Source organism: Lycium ferocissimum, unplaced genomic scaffold (genome assembly GCF_029784015.1).
Source record: "Lycium ferocissimum isolate CSIRO_LF1 unplaced genomic scaffold, AGI_CSIRO_Lferr_CH_V1 ctg9365, whole genome shotgun sequence".
Classification (NCBI taxonomy): Eukaryota; Viridiplantae; Streptophyta; class Magnoliopsida; order Solanales; family Solanaceae; genus Lycium; species Lycium ferocissimum.
The window spans coordinates 1,675-22,967 of record NW_026727698.1 but is presented as its reverse complement, the minus strand read 5'-3'; the positions used below and the strand labels follow the sequence as shown (position 1 = coordinate 22,967).

The following is a 21,293-nucleotide window of genomic DNA, read 5'->3' as shown; positions in this document are numbered from 1 at the left end:
AAATAGTTTTTAATTATTGGGAAACATTAGGGATTCTATAAGAGGTTAAGTGCATTCTGATAACGACCCATTAGAAGTATATCGTGATCAATTCCCATAACATACACTTTATCTAAAGGGGGACACAACCTTGGTTTCTTTTACCATATAATATAATCGAAAGCAATTATTTAGCAATTAGTCATAAACAACCAACTTTCTGCAAACTCAACGGAATATGACATTAGACCTAAACAAAGTACTCTACAATTTTAGCAACCTTTTCACACCATATTCCCTGTGGGATTCGACCCCAACCTAGTTGGGTTACTATATTTGACATCATCCGCTTTACGCAATTTAAAAGGTGTAATTTGAGCATATCAAATTTTGGCACCGCTGCCGGAGAATACGATTTTGAAATTACTAAATAGTGATTACTTTGCTTGAAGTCTTTTTGTTATTCCATCACACCTTGTTTGCTACTTCTTGTGAACCAGGTGATCATGGATCGTAATCAACGAGGAGAAAATGGTAACCAGAGTGGTCAACAAAACCCCCCGGTTATAGCAGAGGATGAGAATGTATTTGTTGATCTGATAGACGAGGAGGACTATGCATATGCTATTGTTCATCCTCGGCTTAGAGCTACAAGCGTCAAAATTGATTCCTCTCTCTACCAGTTGCTCAAACTTGAGGGCTATTTTCGGAACTTCACCGACAATGATCCTCATCAACATTTGCAGAACTTTGTGGATGTATGTGCTCATCACATCCAAAATAATGTTTTCCAAGATGCTATTCGGCTAAAGCTCTTCAAATATTTTTTAACCGAAGATGCAAGAGTGTGGTTTGAAAAGCTGCCCCGGAATTCTATTACCTCATAGGCAGAGATGGTTTTGGTTTTTCTCAAGAAGTGGTATCCCCCAAGCAAGAAGGCTGAAATTTATGGACAAAATTTATGAATTCAAACAATGCCAGGGAAGCAACTATATGAAGCTTGGGAGAGTTTTAAATAATATTTGCAGAAGTCTCCAAATCATGGTTTTCCGGAGAATATATTGATGGAGAAATTCTACACAGGGCTGGATCCTATAACACAATCAGTCGTGAACAATGCAGTTGGTGGGTGTTTCATTGACAAAACTTACACCCGAATCTCTAATATGCTTGACACATTGACTACACATAATCAGGCATGACTCTCAGGTAATGCTAATAGTCTACCATATGGGGGTGCAATGATCCACAATATAGTAAAAGAGAACCATGATACACAACAGACATTGGCTCAGCTTGGAATGAATATTTCCTTGCTGACCAACAGATTTGATGAGAAGGAGACTAAAAAGGTGAATGTTTGTGAAGAAGCTCAAGGAATGCCTAAGAGGATGTACCAAGTTTAAGAGGATCCATATCAAGAAGGATGTCTTATGCAGGTTGAAGATGCTAAATATGTGAACAACTCTCAAAAGGGTTATTAAAGGCAAAATTTCCAAGAGGGTTACCAGAATCAAAATCAATGGAGACCTCAAATAGGGGACAAGGTACTTATAACAACAATCAGGGGAACTATAGTAATAGTTATGGTGGCGCAAACCAAAGGAACTACTATAGCAATAGCAATTTCAGAAATAAGAGTTCCAATATATATATTCCACCAAAAGGGTAACCAAATGATCAAGATAGTTTGTGGTTGGAGGCTATGCTTGAGAAGGTGCTAGAAAATCAAACTAAGGCTGAGAAGACTTTATTTAGGCTGGCTCAAATAGTGGGATCTCATACGACTTTCATTCAGAAGCTCGAGTCATAGATGCGTGATATTTGCAGAGAGCAACGCCCTTATCAAAAGAGAGGACTTCCTAGTGACACTATTCCGAATCCGAAGAAGAGCGGAGGTGGTGTAGACCGTGTTTATGCTATCAGTACTCGGAGTGGTAAAATACTCCAAGGTGCTGAAAAGAAGGTAATAAATTTTGAGCCAATTGTTGAAGAAGAAAAGGTGCAATCTAATGCACCAATTATTGCTGAAGAAGTTCCCACATAAATTTTAATAGTGGAGAAAGTTGTTGATATTCCAGAGGGTTCGAAGATGACTGATTACAAGAGAAAGTAGACTGTAAAAGGGGCTCTCTGCCCTTTGACTCAGCTTTTCAAATCTAAACCTCCCTTTCCTCAAAGGTTGGTGAAGAAGATGGAAGATGCTAAGTTTCAGAAATTTAATGATCAGCTGAAGCAGTTGTCATTGAACTTTCCATTCTTGGATGCTGTCAAGGAGATGCCTGGATTTGCGAAGTATTTGAAACATCTATTTACGAAGAAGAGGCTTGTGCAACATGAAATTGTGAGTTTGACTTACATTGTGGGTTCTATTATTTCAACAACATAGTCCAGAAGAAAGGAGATCCTGGGGTATTCACCATTCCTTGTTCTATCAGGTGTTTTGATTTTACTCGTGCTCTGTGTGATAGCGGTGGCAGTATAATTTTAATACCACTTACTAATTATAAGCAATTAGGATTAGGGATGCCTAGGCCGATGACTATGCGATTACAGATGGCTGACAGATCTATTAAGCGGCCAGTTGGCGTGGTTGATGATGTTCTTGTGCGGGTTAGTGATTTTCTGTTACCCACAAATTTTGTGATTCTTGACTGTGCTGTTGATCATGATATTCTCATTATTCTGGGGAGAAGTTTACTTGCTACGGGAAGGGCTCTTATGGATTTGGAAAAGGATGAAATAAAATTCTGTGTTAATGACGAAGAGGTGACTTTCCAGGCAAGTAAGGGGATGAAGTTACCAAGTGCTTACGAGAGCATTTTGGTGATTGGTTCTTTTGGTATTGTTGATGAAGCTGTGGAATTCAAAATGAAAGAAGAAAGTTTGGGAGAAGCTCTTGCTGCTATTCTAGTAAATTTTCATGCTGAAGATATGGAGGCTATGTGGAGAGAGTGAATTCGCTTGTCGGTTGGGTTCATATTCTTACCACCCAAAGAAGCTTGATATTGATCCGGAAAATAGAAAGACACCACCAAAGCAAAACCATCCATTGTTGAGCCACCTAAGCTTGAGCTTAAGCAGCTGCCTGCACATCTGAAGTACGAGTTTCTTGGCCCGGACAACACTTTGCCAGTTATTGTGTCTGCATTGCTGAATGAAGAGCAGACAAAGAGATTATTAGAGATATTGAGAGAATACAGGCGTGCTATAGGCTGGACTATTGCAGATATTCGAGGAATTCCCTCGGGCATATGTGAGCACAAGATTCAGCTTGAGGAAGATAGTACACCAAGTGTGGAGCACCAGCGGAGATTGAACCCACCAATGCAAGAGGTGGTGAAGAAGGAGATAATTAAATGGTTAGATGCTGGAGTTGTATATCCTATAGCAGACAGCAAGTGGGTAAGCCCGGTACAATGCGTTCCAAAGAAGGGAGGTATCACAGTGGTGCCTAATGCAAAAAATGAGTTAATTCCAACTCGTACTGTTACTGGGTGGCGTGTTTGCATGGATTATAGGAAGCTAAATTTTGCCACTTACAAGGACTATTTCGCTATGCTTTTTATTGATCAGATGCTTGATCGGCTGGCTGGAAGGTCTTACTGTTGCTTCCTAGATGGGTATTGTGGCTACAATTAGATCAATATTGCTCTTGAAGATTAGGAGAAGATGACTTTCACTTGTCCTTATGGGACTTTTGCTTTTAACAGGATGCCATTTCATCTTTGCAATGCATCGGCTACTTTCCAGAGGTGTATGATGTCAATTTTCTCAGACATGGTGGAAGACTTCTTGGAGGTCTTTATGGATGATTTCTCTGGGGTTGGTGAATCTTTTGATGATTGTATAGACCATCTGGGTCGAATGCTGAAAAGATGTGAGGAGACTAATCTTGTGTTAAATTGGGAGAAGTGCCATTTTATGGTGAAGGAAGGGATTGTTCTCGATCATAAAATCTCTGAAAAGGGATTGAGGTTGACCAAGCTAAAATTAATATGATTTCAAAGCTTCTTCCACCCATCTCAATTAAAGGTGTCCGGAGTTTCTTGGGTCATGCTGAGTTCTATAGGCGCTTTATCAAAGATTTCTCCAAAATTGTGAATCCTTTGTGCAAGCTTCTTAAGAAAGAGGCTAAGTTTGAGTTTGATGAAATGTACCGAAAGGCATTTGATGAATTGAAGGAGCGTCTGAATTCTGCTCTTATTATTGTTTATCCTGATTAGTCCCTGCCGTTCGTGCTGATGTGTGATGCTAGCGGTTTTACTATTAGTGCTGTGCTTGGCCAGAGGAACGACAAAATTATGCAGCCAAACTACTATGCTAACAGAACATTGAATGCGACACAGATGAACTATATAGTGACTGAGCAAGAGCTGCTTTCTATAGTTTATGCTTTTGAGAAATTATGGGCCTATCTGTTAGGGTCCAAAGTGGTGGTTTATACTAGCCATGCAGCTTTGAGGTATCTGATGGCAAATAAAGAAGCGAAGCCGCGATTGATTCGATAGGTCCTGTTGTTGCAAGAGTTTGATTTTGAGGTAAAAGATCAAAAGAGGACTGAAAATCAGGTTGCTGACCATCTCTCACGACTTGAAGAAGCTGGGAGACCTTCAGAGGAATTAGATATTGATGATGTTTTTCCTAATGAGCGGGTTCTAGAAATGACAGCTGAGGTAGCACTTTGATATGCAGACATCGCCAACTTTTTGGTGACAAATATTATTCCAGATGAGATTAAGTCATACCAGAAGAAGAAGTTTTTGAGAGACGAAGTTTTTGAGAGATGCGCGTCGGTATTACTGGGACAAGCCATATCTATTCCGAACCTGCGCTGACAACATCATTCGGTGTTGTGTTCCCGAGTGTGAGGTAATGGAGATTCTGAAGGAATGTCATGACTCTTCAATTGGGGATCATCATAGTGGGACTCGGACTACTGCTAAAGTTCTTGAGTGCGGATATTAATGTCCCGCTCTGCTCCATGATGCAAATTTGTTGGTAGGAGGCAAGAGATGCCTATGAATTTTGTGATGGAAGTGGAGGTGTTCGATGTTTGGGGAATCGAATTTATGGGGCCCTTTGTGAGCTCTTGCGGCATGAAGTACATCGTGGTTGCTGAGAATTATGTGTCTAAATGGGTAGAAGCGGTAGCTTTACCTAATAATGAAGCCAGAAGTGTCATGGGGTTCTTGAAGAAAAACATATTTACTCGTTTCAGTACTCCGAGGACGATAATCAGTGATGGTGGGTCTCACTTTTGCAACAAAGCCTTTGCGGGAGAAGTATGGTGTAAAACATAGGGTGGCAACCCCTTATCATGCTCAGACAAGTGGGCAAGTTGAAGTCTCCAATCGGGAGATAAAGAGTATTTTGGCCAAGACGGTCAATGCTAACAGAACTGACTGGTCCCAAAAGCTTAATGATGCTCTATGGGCTTATCGGACTATATATAAGACTATGAATGGGACTTCACTTTCAAGCTAATTTTTGTCAAGGCGTTCCATTTTCCAGTCAAACTTGAGCATAAGGCCATGTGGGCCTTGAAAAAGCTAAATATGGATTGGGAAGAAGCAACTAAACTTCGGTTGTTAACTCAACGAAATGGATGAATTCTGGTACCAGACTTATGAGAGTGCAACGTTGTATATGGAGAGGATGAAACATTATCATGACAAAAAGATCCTCAAGCGAGAATTTTACAAGGGCGATCCTATCTTGCTATACAATTTTAGACTAAAGCTGCTACTGGGCAAGTTGAAATCAAAGTGGTCCGGACCTTTTGAGGTGGTAAGTATTTCGTCCTATGGGGAAATTGAATTGAAGTCCGGACATGGAACTCGAACATTTAAGGTGAATGGCCAGTGGGTAAGACACTATGAGGGGATGGTTGTTGGGTATAGAATTGTTGACAAGTATCGGTTGAAGCATCTGGGGACAAATTCTGACCCGGAGTAAATAGGTAACACTGTCGTGCCGTGACGTTAAATCAAGCACTTCTTGGGAGGAAATCCAAGTTTATGTTCATTCAATTTTTAGTTTTTAGAGTAGTTTGACGTTTGCTTTGGTGTAGGATGCGAATGCAGAGAAACTTCAGGATGAAAAGTAGAATACGAACTGTATGAAGTTATACGGACTGTATCTTCAAGTGTGAAACGTAAGTAGAGTATAAAGTCAACACTGTTTGTGACATGCTAAAATGCGAACAACTTTCATAGACTGTATAATATTATACGAGCCGTGTAGTGGATCGTATTTCATCATATCACCAAAACAGTGCAACACATGAAAAGTGATAAAATACGGACTGTATCGTGTTATACGACCCGTATCTTATCTCACAAAAGAAAAAAACGAATGCAGAGGGTTTATTTTTAAAAAACAAACCATACACACCTTTTCCCCTCCCACACTTAATTCCCACCACTCCCCATCAATACCCACGACCTTATTCCATTAACCCACTCAAATTCCTCCTTCAATCTTCATAAATACATCCAAATTTATCACCAAAATCCATATTCACCATTAACGCCATACTCGAAAACCCTCTGCTCATGTTCACTAGTTTTTCTTTATTTGTTTTACTCAATCTCAGCGAGTGTTCTTCACATATTCATCATCACAAAGGTATGTTGACACTCTATTCTTGTTACTTTGCATATATGGATGAGATTTCTTTAATGGGTGTTGATAACCTTAGGGTTTTATGTGTGAAATTCATGGTTAATGGTTTTTCTATGTTGGGATGTGCATATTGAGTTTTAAAGACTCTTGGGGTTTAGAAATCAAAACCCCAATGGGTTGGAGGGCATTTCGATTAACGGATTCAAGTTTGGATTCTAATATTGTAATGCCTGCCAATTGCTCAACTGAATGCCAATAAGCTTGAAATTGTAAGAAAAATTGGTGAAGTCTAAGTAACCTAACCCCCGTAGGAATTGAAACCATGAAAAATGTGGATGTGTAGTGTTTGGATGGAAACCGAAGCAAAATTTTGAAAAAAATAGCTTAATTGTGGTCATTACAAAACTCGACCTAAGATACAGACCGTATTTCATTATACGGACCGTATGCTGGGTCATAAGTTGGAATGTTAACATGAGATGTTTCTGCCTTGGAAATATATGCTTAAGTACGGACCGTATAACATTATACGACCCGTATTTCTGATCGTATTTCCAAGGTAGAAACTTGAGATGTTTCTGCCTTGGCAATATATGCTTAAGTACGGATAGTATAACATTATACGGCCAGTATTTCTGACCATATTTCCAACGTAGAAACTTGAGATGTTTCTACCTTGACAATATATGTTTAAGTACGGACCGTATAACATTATTCGACCCATATTTCTTACTGTATTTCCAAGGTAGAAACTTTAAGTGTTTCTACCTCAGACATACATACTTACATAATGTCCGTATTTAATTATACGAACCGTATCTCTAATCGTATGTCTAAGATCGAAACATTACAACTAGCTTATATGGACCGTATAATTTTATATGACCCATATTTTTCTTTCACAACTACAAAAAAAAAATTCCAAAAAGATTTTTTTCTTTTTTGACTGTTTCTTCATGGCCCGTTCCTGACGATGTCTTTTACAGGTATGACTACAAAGCATGCAATAAGGAGAGGCATCCAGAAAAGAGGCCGAGGCCGAGGTCTTGACCGAGAAGATGTCACACATGGCTTACAAGACTCCCCTCCCAGTTTGCAGAGGAGGAGGAGGTCATGTCTCAGAAAAATACCCCGGGGGCAGGGAGGGCACTATATCCAACTCCAAACCATGACAACATCACCTTCTAAATCCCCCTCCTAGTCTGAATAGGAGAAGGAGGGATCCTCAGCGTCTGCTTTGAGAGAGGCGGATACTGAGGGTACTGAAAGAGGAAGTAGAGCCAAAATCGAAGGGACTGAATGTGTGAGTGGTTCGAGCGAGGTTCCTCTGCCCCTTCTAGTCCTAGAGTTCCAGATCCTGAACATGAGGGTTGAAGATTGGAGATCCGAACTAAGAAACTTGAGGAGGATAAAATGCGGTTCCCACTAAATGGAGCCAACGAATTGTATGAAGAGGGGATCACCCCAACTTAAAAAGGGGGCAAGCCTAAGAGAAGCATCTGGGAAGAGAGGCGACTAACCTTCGATAGCTTGGAAGCCTTTCCCGACATTGCTAAGGCACTCTAGTTATATCCTCTTGTAGTTTTTGGTGACTCCCTGGGTGAGTATTGTCCAGTGCTTGTGCAGGAATTTTATGGCAACTATGGGGCTGCATTGCATTCGATGAAGCGACCTAGTGAGCCCATGCACACTTTGCCATTCCTTGAGACTGTCGCGGTCCGAAATGCTAAGGTGGACATTTCCAGCAAGGCCATTAATAAGGTCTACTTTGGTAATGACTTCGGGGAGCCAACTAATGAGACAGAATTTATGGACAAACATGATAGAAAGGGTGAGAAGTCAGTGCTACCGTAGGTGGCTGTGGTAATAGCTCGTGGTACTCCACCTTGGGCAACATAGCCGACTCAGAAAAACTTCAAAAATCAACTAACATTGCAAGCCAAGTTTTGGTAGAGTCTGGTCCGCTACATTAGCCAAACCCATTGTAGACATCTTTACTCTGTTGTATCTAGGTTCGTTGAGTCGTTTGTGCTATGTGACTTGATTGAGGACAAACAAAGACTTTAAGTTGGGGGTGTTGATGTGTCGTGAAATTAGGGCACATTCGATATCTTTTTACGAGAAGTTTTACTTATTTTTAAGCAAGTACATGTCGCTTTTATGTGTTTTGTTGTGTTTCAGGTAATCGAGGAGTTAAAGGACAAAAGCACAGAAATTACAAGATTTGGCACTGATATGAAGTTATACGGGCCGTATATTGTTATATGGACCATAATCTTGACCATGAAATATAGAGAAGAGAACCCTAGGATGGGTATTTTGTGATCGCGGATTGGGATTGATAGACACTTTTCTTAACTTGGGAAAGTGAGTAAGGTTTGGTAGGAATAAATAACAAGAACTCTAGGCATTAACACTAGTTTAATAAATTCACTTAGGAATAAGAAGAGTTTACTTGGCATGAATTAACCGCTCCACATCTGCATTCTTTTATATTTGGAAAACTTATAAAGAGATATAATCTTTAATTGTTGGGAAACATTAGGGACTCACTAAGTGGTTAAGTGCATTCTGATTACGACCCATTAGAGGTATATCATGATCAATTTTCATTGCATACACTTTATCTAAAGGGGGATACAAACTTGGTTTCTTTTACCATATATTACAATCCAAAGCAATTATTTAGCAATTAGTCATAAACAACCAACTTTCTGTAAACTCAACGGAATACAACATTAGACCTAAACAAAATACTTTATGATTTTAGCAACCTTTTCACACCATATTCCCTGCGGGATTCAATCGCAACCTAGTTGGATTACTATATTTGACATCGTCGGCTTTACGCAATTTAAAAGTTATAATCTAAGTGTATCAGTTTCCAATTTAGTGAATGGAAGAAGAATGATTCGAATTGGGAAAATATAGGATTTTGGTACAGCGATCTCCGCTTACACGAAGCAAGATCCGGTTAAGCGATCCCGCCTTGGCGGATAACCGTCTGCTTAGGAGGATCTCATTAAAAGACTCAGCACTCGCGTCTGTGGGCCAAGTCCCACATGGGCAAACCTGTAGAGGCAGAAACACCCCCACAGAAGCGGGACACTAGAAAACTAGAAAATTTGATTTTCACTAAGTTCCACCCAAAATCCCGAAATCCATCCGAGAGCTCGCAGATAAAAACCATACATATAGACACAAGTAAAAACATGCTATGAATTCAACCGTGGACTCGGAATTCCTAACGGAGGTCATCTTGACTCGGTCAACCCCCAAATGACCAAAACCAAGTTTCCAACCAAGGGTACAAAACGCTCCTCAATGCCTCGGGAAATGAACCAAACATCCCACCAAGTCATAATCAACTCTCCGGACCTCATGAAATTGACAGAATTCCAAAAAAGTCCGTTTACCCAAAAGTCAACTATCGATCAAACATTTTCACTTTAAGGTTCCTCAAATCCTATCAAAACCCGTCCGATGACCTGGGGAACCATGTTGCCCATCCCCGCAGGTCAAAAACACTCTAACGGGGCTAGGGAAAGGGTCAACGGGGATAAAAGGCTCAAAACACACATAACAACCAAAGGGGTCGTTACACTAATGGGAACCGATTTATTCTGGCCGCCATAGATTACTTACCAAGTAAGTGGAAGCCACATCACACAAATCGGTAACAAAGGATGTAGTAGCCAATTTCGTGTGAGAAAATACCGTATGCCAATTCGGCATACCAGAGTCTATACAATTGAAGCAAATCTGAATTGTTATCTAATGAAAGACATATGCGAGAACTTCAGGATAACCCATCGAAACTCCACTGCCTATCGTCCACAATTGAATGGAGACGAAGAGGCAGCTAATAAGAATATCAAGAGGATATTGAAGAAAATGACAGACAACTACAAGTGTTTGTCACGACCCGACTAGGAGGACATGACAGGTACCTAAAGCTGACTACGAGCAGCACCGCATATCACTCTAGTCTTCATACTCATCTCAAACAAACTAATCTCTCAAAGTAAATTTGCTATGAAATGATCACCAATATCACTCAAATTATACATATAAATATGCATAGGCCCATACGGTTACAAAAATGATATGTAGAATATATACACTCATAAGATCACATAACACCTACTACCCACACATATGTATCTACGAGCCTCTACCAGTATACTGAGATCATAAGGACGGGACAGGACCCGCCATGCCCCAAATGTGCACACAAAAGTATGTACCAATAAGTGGCAACTCCAGAGTAGTGGAATGCTCTTGTACAGCTGCTGGTAAGGCTCCTAAGTGTCCAGGCCATCTTCCTGTCTCCCTGTGGGCATTGACACAGCGTCCATAAAAGAAAGGACGTCAGTACGCACAATGTACTGAGTATGTATGGCATACATGATAACATAATAAAGAAGTGTAGAAAACATGAGAAGAAAGGATAACTGTAACTACTTGCCTCTTGAGGCGGAATTATGCATGCTCACTTTTACCTTTAAAACAAATCACACATACATACATAGCTGTCTGAATTAATAACATCATTAGCCTATGTCCGGGCCTCCCGCGTCCGGGGTAATCATCTCCTGCTGCCCACTAGTAGTGCCATGTCCGGCCAAATAGCCACGGCGTTATTATTATCCATAAGCCGCACACCGAAGTGGTGTCATGTCCGGCCAAATAGGCATGGCGTTATCATTATCCATAAGCCGCCAACCGAAGTGGTGTCATGCCCGGCCAAATAGGCGCGGTGTAATAATCATCATATACTTAATATGAAGCATGAATAAGAGCTCAAGGAAAAGTCATAACTCTATCGGAGTGACGTAAGGTCGGTAACCTCCGATTATCTTATGGAACAGTCATAATTCTCATGTCTCACCTCGAAGGAAATAGCTTTATGAGGTGAAACTATCAGTGATGAATAACAACCAAGGAAATCATACATCAAGATCATTAATCTCATAATAGCATCTTTTTATAAGGTTTAGAATCTCGGGATATATAATCGTCACTATTATTGACATTATCATAACACATCTCTTATCCATATCACATGGGAAGTTCTTAATGATCATAGACTTGTAACTTTCGGAATGTAAGGAGGTCATGAAAAGATAGAGAAAATCATGTTATACGAATCATGCCTTAGAAAAGAAGGCACTAGCCTTACATACCTTCACGTCTCCTCAACAACTAGCGTTCTCCTTCCAAGCTGATGATTCTTCATTCAAGAGAATTCGTACGAAGATTAGCTAACCGAGAACATACTTAGGCCTCAACTAAAACAACTAAGGGCTAACGAAAATTGGGCAGCGTTTCCTTTGATTCAACAACCTTCTCTATATAATAAACAACTCCCAAACATCGATAATAACACCCACAATACTACAATCGATAAACTTCATCAAGTTCAACATTATTCAATCCTTATAATGCCCTTCCAATGTCATCCATAACCAAAACTATGACATAATACCATATATATTCTCATATAATACTCCTTTAACATCATTTGTATTATTCATCACAAGATTGTACTCATAACATGTCAAGAACTATAATTCAAGTCAAGCTACCATTCAAGAATTCCACTATTTCCATATTTGAACTTCACACTCTACTTTCTTCCATAATCCAAAGTCCTTCCAACTGCTCAATATTCTTAATAACATGAATAAAATGTGAAACTCACCTTTGATCACATAGGAATGGGCTTTGGATGAAAATACTCCACTTGAGAGAAACCCAACTTTAATACCAAAGAGATTCTTTGTTTCCGCTAGCCCTAGTGAACATCCTTGCACTTGATTCTACTAATTTATTGGTGCTTACTCCTTAATTCCTCTTGGATTTGTGATAATATGATATGAAGAGTATTCTAGAGTTTTCAAGACTTGAAGAGAAGTGAAATCTGAAAATTATTAACAAGGGTCGCCTATTTATAGCTAAAATCAAAAAATGCCAGAAAGGTGGTTCGACGAGCGGGTCGACGGTCCGTCGACTTGCGCTGCATATCACCGATTGCAGAAACATAATGATGATGCACAGTGACGGTCCGTCGACGTGTCGACGGCTTGTCGACACTGACTAGTGTCTGTAGAATTTCCTGAATCAGTTCAGATTGCGTCAATTCGATCCGTTCAACTTCTAACCCCATAAATTACTGGGAATACCTGCTGGTACATTTGCACACAAGGTGAGGCACTTTCTACCTTAACTTTCTCCAACGAGCTTTCTTCTCTCGCCTCAAATGTCTTTGGAACCTTAATTAGAATCATTAAGTATCCCTTCTCACTCGTAGGGGCATCCTAAACACCTTAACTCGCATTATCCTATTCACCACAGAACACCTGAAATTTCAAGGTGTAACACTCTCCCCCCTTAGGAACATTCGTCCTCTAATGTTAGGTTCTCGGGGATTCTACAGAAATTTCGCTAGAGAATCCCCTGTAATATGGCACTACCACCCTGTCACAGCAACCCAAAATAACATCGCCACACAGACTACAATATCATAACAAGAAACATGGCCACACACGACCTAAAACAATAAAAGGACACATTTAATACCTGAAAACAATGGCGTTTCGTCTTGAACCTCCTCTGGGGGTGGAAATCAATGCCGATACCTAGACTTCATATTTTCTTACACTTCTCAATTTCACCTCTTTTACGTCCTCGTCCCTTCATACTACCCCAAAACCAATTGAGAGGGCAGTAACAAATTCTCTCTGAGTCTTTTAATAATGTTTCTAAATTTGGCTTCAAGATGAAATTTTCACACTCCACTAATTTGATACTCTCCCATTCTTGCAAGCTTCGTACGACCATCTCATTATCGTATCACCCACACACTTTCTCTTCTAAATAATCATACATATTTGTTCCTCTTCATTGTGGGTTGCTACCGTCAAGTATTCACATACTTTCAAATAGCTCGTCACCATTTCAATCTTCTTCTATTGTTAACTTCGCATCCTCCCATTGGCAAGACATTACCAATTTCTGAGTCGATTATTTTTGCCCTCAAGGATTTCCCTGTACAATTCTTCCCCAATCATTATGCGACATTGGAACTTCGCATCCATGTGTCTTACTTGCGGTGGCTATTCCACTTGACTTCCTGTCATAGTCTATCATTCACTTCTCCCTCTAATCCAAATCTTACTCTCATCACTTGTATCTCCTCACTATGAAATCATCCGCATAAGTTCTTATTGTATGGAAAAACCGTTTTGTCCTTGCCTATCTTACGCTTGAACTGAAGCCGCAATGCTCACGTGACATACCTTCTTGAGACTAACACCGCTCTTCTGTCATATGCCCATCCTTTAACTCTACCTCATAACCCATCTTGTTGTTGTACAACTGGCATGTTGAATTCTCCGCCCGTCTTCCATCCTACGGCCCATATCTTGTATTATCTCATTCTTATGCCTCCGATGGCCACGTTGCCTTTGAAAAATTAAAGACTACTTCTTTAATGGTCTCTTTTGGTTACCGTTTTGTTGCCATGGCTATTAAATCATGAAGGAATTGTCTTTACCTCAATATTTCTTTCATTACTTCTATCAATACCCATGTTCCACTATTTCCGTCCTATATGTTCATGCCATTTCCATCGATGTAACTCATAACTCTCCCTCGGACCTTTATACTCCCTATACCGAATTAATCATTCCAACTCCTTGTTCCTCTCCGTCTTAACTCACCTTTCATCAAATGATTTCATTCATAGGACAATAAACCTAAACCTATTTCAGAGTACCATTGGCTTCTCTTTCGTTTCTTCCCTTTTTCTTTCAGAATACCATCTTCTGATAAAATCGTAACTCAAGGTTCAACGTCAATACCTCTATATTCTTCTCCGATCAGTTCACACTGCCATAAGAGTATTGTACTCTATTATCCCAACATATTAATAACGGGGTAACACATAGTCCTTTTAGAATTCTTTGTATGGATGTTGTGTAAACTCGCTCTTCACACATAGGATATCTTACTCGACGTTTAGTTCCATAATTCTCGTCATAACTTAATTAGCCACACTGTCTGTATAGCATGATTCAGAATTTCTATCACTTCACGACTCCTGATTACATTCCCACTTAATGTTAGAATATTCATAGGGTTTAATTCTCTTCTCCCCCCTATTCATCGAGTTACTGCTCTAGTGGACTTCCCTCCTATTTGCCTCGCTCCTGCCCTTCCTTCTTTGTTTCCAACACTTCTACTACGCATACCACATATACCGAGCATTCATCACTTGTCATCCTTTTGTTTCGCCGATCAATCTTATCTTATTTTCGCTTTCCCTCATACCTGTAATAACAATCCCTATCATATAATCGTTCGAGTAAATTCCTGGATATATAACCTGAACTATGACACAGAACACAACTACGGTCATAAGGTTACCCAATTTCCAGGCAAGGAGCTTTTGTGAACACATCCCTTTTACTCTCTTGCCTCAAGGTGTCACTGAGGTCAATAAGGCTGGCTCATAGTGATAGGAAAAAAAATTTCTCCCGCTATAATCATCGGGTTAAGTTTAACTTAGTAATCTGAATCGGTGTTACGTGCATCGGCATATATGTATCCATCAGGTTTATCTCATAACTTAATGTTCCCCAAAACGAAGAGAGCTAGCCATTTTTTTCTAACTTGCAACTTCCTCTGGAGTGCTTATCGCTTTGATTCTCCTTAGTGTATAAAACTTCTTTCTATCCCGAGCACTTCCCTTTCCTTTCTCATGTTCCTTATTCCATCCTAACCCATTCATCATTCCCTTAGCTTAATACTTACTTACTATGTTTATTCTGCATTTAACTACTAACTCCGTCCTTAATCATTCATCGCTAGGCCCTTTTTCTTGCTTCTCGCAACAATCCTGCCTACCGTTCCCACAACTTCCTTTGGATTCCTGGGAGAATTTTGGCAGAGTTTCCTTTATAAACATAACAATCCCAAACCTGCACACAACCCAGAAACACATCCCATACCCTAAAGGCCACATACAGAAACACATATAATATACAGCTCAGCAGCACAAGGCTGACTACTATAAAAGGATTAAGTAATAGGGCTTGTCTCATAAGTTGTACCCACACACTCTTTCTAGAATTCTATTGTTTACACATTATGTCAATTAACTCTCTCTTCGTGGAGGTTTTCTTACTCATAAATCATAATTACGCTATCACTGGGTCACTAACAGGCATAGACATCTCAAATCGCTGATTTTGCTCGGGTTTCAACCCAATACACCCCGCAACACAAAGAGTGATATATGACAACGTAGGACCTGAATCAATCGATACGTATACACCATAAGAGAGTACTGATAATAGACCTGGAACAATATCAGGGGGAGACTTAAGATCCTGTCGCCGCCTAATGCATAGGTGTGATGCTAGGATCCACTCAGACTGGGCATTCCTCCTCGGTCCCTATCATAGCTTACTAATACCTACGGTCTTTGCCTCGGAGGGCGTACTAATGATGAAGAGCCAACTGCTAATCCCCTAGGCCGAACCTTATCTTTACCACATAGCGATAGACAGTCGCGCCTGAAATGGCCTGGCCGAGCGCAGGCATAACAAACATCCAAACCCAAGCGGCACGGTTCGAAATGTAGTCTACCACACTGAGTACATCGTGGTACAGGTAATCTCGTCTAGCTTGAATCGCCCCTGTTCTGGGAACTAGAAACTCTAAAACTCTGAACTGGCCCCAAGCAAACAGATCTATCAACCCTGGGTCCAGAAAACTGTGGTGGCGCACTAGCTGCTGAATGAGCTGAGTGCCTAGAAAATTGCTGCCTCGGAGCGCCCCTAAACTCATGGTCAAACCCTGAAGACTCGACTCTCTTCCTCCAACTCCTGTTACCATGGCCGGCATCCTGTCGCTGAGCTTGAGCGACTACTAACTGGGTTAGCAAAAGGATGGCCTGCCTCATCTCCTGGCTTGAGGTATCTGGTGGAGGAACTGGGGGTGGTGGAGCTAAGGTTGAGACTCCCCTTTGCTCCTCTAGAGTGGGCGAAGTATGAGAGAACCGAAATAGGGCCTTACTCTGGGGCTTGCCCTCCTTCACATCCATAGGCGGCTCCCGTCCAGTCCTCTCTTCGACCACTATCTTGCCCTTCTGGGCTGCTGTAGCTTTTCCTTTCATCAACTTTGTTGAAAACATAACGCACGGTTAGGGAAAAAGGAATTCTTATATTATAGCTCTATTGCATTTCAATGAAGAATAAAGACGGTCATTAGTCCTAAATGCCCGCAGCCTCTTGTTTATAAGTGTGGCGCGCTTCACACCCAAAAACAAGACTCTACTGGACACGGCTCGTAGACACACCCTAGGACGGAACTGCTCTGATACCACTTTTGTCATGACCCGACTAAGGGGCTATGAAGGGTACCCGGAGCTGACTACCGAGCACCGCATATCACTCTAGTTTTCATACTCATCTCAAACAAACTAATCTCTCAAAGTGAATTTACTATGAAACAATCTCCAAACATCTTCAAATTACATATATATAAGCATAGGCCCATAAGGCTACAAAATGATGTGCAGAATATATACACTCATAAGATCACATAACACCTACTACCCACACATATGTATCAACGAGCCTCTACCAGAATACTGAGATCAAACTGACGGGACAGGACCCTATACTTCCCCAAATGTGCACACAAAAGAATGTACCAATAAGTGGCAACTCTGGAGTAGTGGAGTGCTACTGTACAGCTGCTGGTAAGGCTCCTAGGTGTCCGGGCTGTCTCTCTATCTACCTGTGGGCATGAACACATCGTCCATAAAGGAAAGGATGTCAGTATAAAAAATGTACTGAGTATGTAAGGCATATATGATAACATAATAAGGAAGTGTAGAAAACATGAGAAGAAAAGATAACTGTAACTACTTGCCTCTTGAGGCAAAATTATGCATGCTCACTTTTACCTTTAAAACAAATCACACATAGATATATAGTTGTATGAATCAGTAACATCATTAGCCCGCGTTCGGGCCTCCTGTGTCCGGGCCTCCCGCGTCCGAGGTGTCATGTCCGGCCAAATAGGCATGATGTTATCATTATCCATAAGCCGCCCACCGAAGTGGTGCCATGTCCGGCCAAATAGGCACGGTGATTTCATTATCCATAAGCTACCCACCGAAGTGGTGTCATGCCCGGCCAAATAGGCGCGGTGTAATAATCATCATATACTTAACATGGAGCATGCATAATGTTACACCTCGAAAAAATTTCATGTCGTAATGTGATAGATAGACTAATGCAGGGTGAGATGAATATGATGTTTCTATAAGTAAGAAGTATTCAACGATCTACAGCTAAAGTGGCGCGCTTAACCCCCTTTAAAAGACTCTCCGGACACGGCTCGTAAACCCACCCTAGGACGGAACTGCTCTGATATCTCTTTTTGTCACGACCCAACTAGGGGCCATGACGGGTGCCCGAAGCTGACTACCGAGCACCACTTATCATGCTGACTATCATACTCAACCTGGGTATATAACATTCTCAACACAGCTTATCATGAAACAATCTCCAAACATCTTCCAAGACAGGCAAGCACAGCCCAACAGGCTATAAAAATGATATGCAAAATCTACAATGAAGGGATCACATAGCATCTACAACCCACATGTATGCATCTACGAGCCTCTAACTAGAGTACTGAAAACATAGTGACGGGACAGGACCCCGCCATGCCCCATATCTGTACACAAAAGAATATACCACGATCGCACCTCCGAAGTAGCCGGGGTGCTCCGTGATCTACCGAGGCCTTAAGCATCCGCGCTCGCTCTCTTGTCTACTTGTGGGCATGAACACCATCCAAAAAAGAAAGGACGCGAAACAAAAACGAGTAGCAAGGCATATAGATAACATAATAAGGAAAATGGGTATGAAAAAAAGATAACAATCCCGCCGAGGCGGAATCATGCATGATCACGTTTACCTTTAAACATATCTCCTACATCTAAATTTTTTAATAATAAATTTTGGGTTTGGGGTAATCTCAAGCCTCTCACAGTGTTACCCCTGAGAATTTCATGTCGCGTACGGAGATAACTAATGCGGGGAAGTATATGATGTTTCTATAAGTGAGAAGTAGTATTTAAGGGTTTTAATTAATTTCCAAAGACGATAAAAGGGAAAAGAAAGTTTATTAAGACGCAAGATACGTTGGTTTGGGGAGTTTTAAAGGCCGAGCTAAGATGAATTAGTAATGTTTTGAAAAAAGGGAAGATTCCCCTTAGATTGCTAATGGTTTTAAAACGAGTGCTAAAAAGGGTTTCCCAAAAGGTTTGGAGTAAAACGGGACAGAACAAGATGGAAAGGGGATTAAAAACCCATTTTACGGTCCGAAAACCCATTAAGAAGGTCCATCACGTGGGTTATAACCGTAAAAGGAAAAGTATAAGGTTACGATAGAATGTTTTTTTGGGAATTTCACTACTTATACACCGTATAAGTGTCCGTATAATAAGGGAATAATTTCAAGTAGTTGTTCCACTCTTATTTTCATTTTTTCCACTTTTTTTTCTCAAGACCTCTAAGGTTCACATATTTCATTTTCAAGAACCCAAAAGGAAATCAAAGATCAATAGATTAACCGGGGAATCAAGGAAAGGAGTTCATGGTTACGTCAAAATCTTTTTGATGTTTTTTTTCTTAGGGATTTTTTGCCCCATTCCTACATAATCAAAGGTAAGTTTTATGATCAATTCTTTGGAGAAATTTTGGGGGGTTGGATTAAGGAAGAAGGTAGAATATAGAGCTTAAATGTGAAAATGAGGGTGTTTTTTAAAATGGTTGATATGAATCATAAATCTTGAGATATTTGGGAAAAACTTTTTAAATAATATTGGGAATGTTAGAGAAGCATGATGTGGAATGAATATGATGTTGGGCACCCCCTAGTTATGGATGACTTTGAGAGGAAATTGTAAGAATTGAATAATGGACAAATTAATAAAATTTATTGATTATGATATTTGGGGTTTTTGGACGTTTTTGGGTTATATTGAAAAAGTTATAAAACAAAGGAAATCTGCCCAATTTTGTTGTTTAATTTAAACGTAGACATGTTTCCGATTATCTAATTCTAAAAACGAATTCCTAGAATGTAGAATCGGAATTGGGGGAAAGCGCAAATTGATAAGTTATAACATCAAGGTATTTAAGGCTACCCTATAGAAGGGTACCCTTTTTTCTAAGGAGATTCTTTATTGCTTTCTTTTTTCTCCATGACCTTCTTACATTCCAAAATTATGAGTCCATTTTTGAAGAGTTTCAGAGATAAAGATAAAAAATACTACAAAAAAGATAAGAGGGATGAGTCTAAGCCTGAGATCCTAAACAGATATGATATTTCCAAAGCTAACGATCCTTGTACGATTCTTTGGAAAATTTTCGAACCTTATGATTCTGTTCCTTCAAGGGATGATGATGATTGGATTACTTGGGAAACGGGGGGCCCGACCTTTCGTCCCCCGGAGTTATATTTTTTTAAAGAGTTCTAATGCTTTAGAGATGTATAATCAGAGTTACACCGCGCCTAGATGGGGGCATGACACCGGGCGGCCGTACGATTACCCGTGCCTCGAGGGGGGTGACACCCCGGGGGGGCTATATTACACCGCCCCAAGGCCGAAAGCACCACTAAGGGGGGAAGGTTACCCGGACACGGGGTTTAACGATGATAGAATGGATATGTATAACATATGCTTTCTTTTAAAGGTTCGCGTTGTATCTTCCTTTGTCCCATTTTTCTATTATGTTAGATTATTATTCTTCTTACATACCGGAAATGTTTCCCACATCTTTTTTTTTTGGGTCCTTTTGGTTAAGGAAGGCGATCCGAGGAGTTACGGATTCACGGGAGCACTCCAAAATTTTGGGGGGGTACAGATCATATTCGTGTATATATTTTGGCACAAGGGGTCCCCCCCCGTCCTTTTGTTAGTACCAGGAGGCTCGTAATACTGGGGGTAGTGAGTCCCGATGACTACGTTGTACTTTTGTATATCATTTTTGCGACCGCGGGGGCTTATGTATATAGACATGTGTTGCTTTGGAGATTATGTATATATGTTCAGGTTGAGTATGATGATTAGCCTAATGTGAGGTGCTCAGTAGTCTTCGGGTATGTCACGACCAACTCGTCGTCGTGGCTAGTGCCGAAACCCCGGACACCGACACACCTATTAATCAAATTCGGCATACGCAACATCCCGAATATGTATATATGTGCGAGCCGGCGGGCGCCCGTCGCATATCAATATCATAAGCAAGCCGGCTTAGAAATTTGCCATCGAACGAATATCATATCATAGTACATCAAATAGACACAGCGAGAACGGGACCCGTACAACCCATGTGTCTGAATACTCCCAAGTATGAGAATCATATGACGGGACGGGGGCCCGCCGTACCCACGAAAAACATACGCTATGCGGCGGAAGAGTCGGCCTCAAGATGGGCTCCGGAGCAAGGGAGCACTCCAAGACGCGGGGAATCGGTGTCCTAAGTGGCGGATCGCCAAAATGGGCGTACGGCCTGCGGGCGTAAACGCGGCCCCGAAAAGGGGTCGGTCGGGAATGTACTAAGTATGTAAAGCCGTCCGTGTCAGGATCATAGCGA

The 21,293-nt window shown here is 40.8% G+C and overlaps 1 non-coding gene across 1 annotated transcript; it reads right to left on the bottom strand.

Annotated features, from left to right (window-relative positions):
* Positions 1–921: 921 nt before the first annotated feature.
* Positions 922–1,027, bottom strand: LOC132046091 (small nucleolar RNA R71). The gene has a single exon (XR_009412595.1). It is a non-coding gene; the product is annotated as a small nucleolar RNA R71 (small nucleolar RNA).
* Positions 1,028–21,293: the final 20,266 nt, after the last annotated feature.